Source organism: Bombina bombina, chromosome 2, assembly GCF_027579735.1.
Source record: "Bombina bombina isolate aBomBom1 chromosome 2, aBomBom1.pri, whole genome shotgun sequence".
NCBI classification, from domain to species: domain Eukaryota; kingdom Metazoa; phylum Chordata; class Amphibia; order Anura; family Bombinatoridae; genus Bombina; species Bombina bombina.
In genome coordinates this window covers 414,172,442-414,176,232 of record NC_069500.1, presented here as the reverse complement: position 1 = coordinate 414,176,232, position 3,791 = coordinate 414,172,442, and positions in this window count along the sequence as shown.

The window sequence follows — 3,791 nt, the reverse complement described above, 5'->3', positions numbered from 1 at the left end:
GGAGAGAATACCAAGGTAACAGGAATACGCCTCATATGAAAAAGACAAGACCCATAGAGACAACACAGAACCAGACGCCAATTCAATCGGATAGGAGACAGATGAATTTGCCCCAGGTCAGCAGTACCAGTGTTGAAAATAACAAAGACACAAAGAAAGCCTCAGTCTCTGGACAACATTTTTTAGAGGAGTATCATTTCACGACCAAGGAATTGGAGAGACCTTCGATGAAAAGAAAGAACTCCAATATAGACGAACTCCAAAACCCCATCGAAAAAAGAAAAATCCCAGAGGAAAGAGGGGCGGAAGGAGAATAAATGGTCGGAAAGATAAAAATAACTCTAAGAACCAAGAAGAACAGGCTACTCCCAGAGGAATTTACAACCTCAGCAATATAACCTTAACAGATAAAGAAAATTCAATTCTCAATTATGGCTTATCATTTGCTCCATCCAAAAGCTTCAACAAGTTTGACACTTTTGTAAATATAAAGCAACTCACAAGGAAACTGACTTTAAAACGTCACTTCATGAAATCCCCTTTAGAAATCGAAGGAAGACAAAACACGCAGCGCAGCACAGATCCCTACCAACATTCGGATCTGAAACCCACCTCATCTTTCTACCCTATATCCAGCAAGGGTAACGCTATTGAAACGTTTGAGACAATGGTTTGTAGCGACTTGAGGAACATCAGCCAGAAACAGCTAACCAGACACAAGCACAACCTAACAAGAGACCAGATTCAAACAATCAAAACATTGGAGAACAATCGCAACATAGTCATCAAACCGGCCGACAAGGGGGGCGGCATCGTAATACTTAATAAAGAAGACTATGACACAGAATGCAAAAGAATTCTATCAGATAAGGATACCTATGAAGTCATGAGCAAAAACCCAATAGATGAATACAAAAAAGAACTAGACAGACTCCTAGATGAAGCCCACAGACAGGAGATCCTCAACCACAAGGAATTCAGATACATCAGCGTGGAACATCCAATAACACCAGTCTTCTATTACCTCCCTAAGATCCACAAGAGATTACACAACCCTCCGGGAAGGCCAATTATCTCAGGTATAGGGTCCATATCCAGCAATCTCTCAGAATACCTAGACAGAAATCTCCAGAAGTATGTGACACGTTTACCATCTTATGTGAAAGACTCCACACAGATTCTGAACATCTTGGAGGAAACAGAATGGAAGGACGGCTATCTACTAGTTACGTGCGACGTAACCTCTCTTTACACCAGTATACCCCACGAAGGAGGACGAGACGCCGTTGAACACTTTCTAAGGAAAGATGAGTCAGTACCTGACCTTCAGAAAGAGTTTATCCTAGCAGGGATAAGCTATATTCTGACACACAACTACTTCTCCCATGATGGAAAATTTTACAACCAGTTGTGTGGCACAGCGATGGGGACCAGGTTCGCGCCGAGCTATGCCAACTTATATATGGGCCAATGGGAACAAACATTCTGGGATTCTTGCCCAGCCGACGCGGACCTGGTCTCCTATCACAGGTACATAGATGACATCCTCCTGATATGGAGAGGCTCCAGAGAAGATCTGGAACACACCCTAAATGTCATGAATCAAAATATGAACAACCTGAAATTCACATATGAGATTAGTGACACTGAAATCACCTTCCTAGACCTCAAAATAACAGTTGAGAAGGGGGAACTTAAGACCTCAACATATTTCAAACCAGTAGATTGTAACAACTACATCCACAATGCAAGCTGTCACCATTCTAGATGGAAGGAAAATATTCCCAAGGGGCAGCTACTACGACTTAAGAAAAACTGCTCAGATCACAACCTCTGGGAAAGCCAGGCAGAAGAACTAAAAACACGTTTCATGGATAGAGGATACGATGAAGAGAAACTTAATAAGGATATCGAAGAAGTGAGAAACAGAGATCGCAAGGAGCTCCTTAGATACAGAGATAAGAGGAAGGGAATGAATATCAACAATAACTCCATAGATGTCGCCTTTATCACCCAGTACAGTGAAAACAGGCGAACTATAGAAAGAATACTGGAGAAACACTGGCACCTACTGAAAAACGACGATATAATAGGAGAAACACTGTCCAGCAGACCCAGATTTATATACAGGAAATCAGACAACATTAAGAACATAATATCTCCTAGCATTCCCCGCCAACAAACAGCCCAAACAAAGGATGTTCTAGGGAGAAACATAAAAGGTTTTTTACCTTGCCCCAGCTGTAAGGCGTGTAAAAGGGGATTGAAGACCAAGAACTTCCTTTCTCACAACTCTAACAATAAATATGAGATCAAGAATTTGATAAGATGCAGCACTAAAGGTGTGATTTACATAATACAATGTAGCTGTGGCCTACAATATGTCGGGCAGACCTCGAGATGCCTGAAAGACAGGATAAGAGAGCATATATTACAGATCGAACATGGAAACACCGACACTATCCTATACAACCACTTTTTCATCCACCACAGAGGGAACATCAAAGATCTAAAATACTACGGAATACAACTAATAAAACCGAATTGGAGGGGAGGAAACTATGAAAGAAAACTTTTAATTGCGGAATCAAGATGGATATTTGACTTAGATTGTCTCCACCCAAAGGGTCTGAACAATAAAGAAGACCTATGCCATCTACTAAGCCTGAAATAGTAAGAAATAGATAGCCCCCCAATGAAAATCCCTTCTTAACTAAATCAGCACAAACAGACTATGTGATACCATGCTGTTTAGCACAAAGGGAAATAGGCCACATTAGTGTACAACTCGACACACCCACACTGACTGCAGAGCTCCAATAATATCAGAAAACTTCACACAGTAACAGTATGATAGTTCTCCAAATACAGAACTACAATCTTTACTGCACAATTTCAGTATTATTGAAAAAACCCACACAGGAATTAAATGGTAGATCTCTACTCACAGAACCACAATTCACATACTTAAATTATGCTGTTTAATAAACACATAACCTAATCTTACAATCCTCAATCAGTACTAAAGTGACCCAGTGACATCTTGCTCCACTCTATACTATATAGGGTGGGCTCAAGTTTAAACCATTTTGTAAGATTCAACACATTATATGATATCATTGTGAGATGCTAACACGTTACTCTAATATGTGATCTGATATGGCATAAGAATTTTTAAATTATTTGATTTTCTTATTTATTTTATATTTTTTTCTGTTCGTAATAACATGGCATTCTAACTACGTGACTTGTAGACATATAGGTGCAGGCAGAAATCCTATAAGTCTATAAGGATTATATGCACCATAGAAACACAGAACATCTTCCAATAACCAAGGTTAGATTTTGTCATATAATGACAACATAACCTATAAATCGACTTTCTAACCAATCAAAGCTTTAAAATGGAATAAACTTAATGTTACCCAGGAGAATTTATAAGTAAAGGTACAATGAACAAAATGGGAATAAACAACCCAACTTCCGCATTTAAGGAAGATGACTAACACAAAAAAAGGTCTCACGACCGAACCGGAAGTACGTAATTACCCGACTTCCGGTGGAGCGACTAAACCGGAAGTAAGCAACAACGCGACTTCCGGCGAGCGGCCGAACCGGAAGTGTACAACTATCCCACTTCCGGTGCTGTGTCACACCACAACTGACACAAGAAAATCGTTAGGAAACAAAATTGTACTATAACATAGGTAATAGCCACACCTAACAAATTTAGGAGCACGAGATTGGCACCTACAGCCACATTGCTAAAAAACTGGGCAAATTAAAACAAA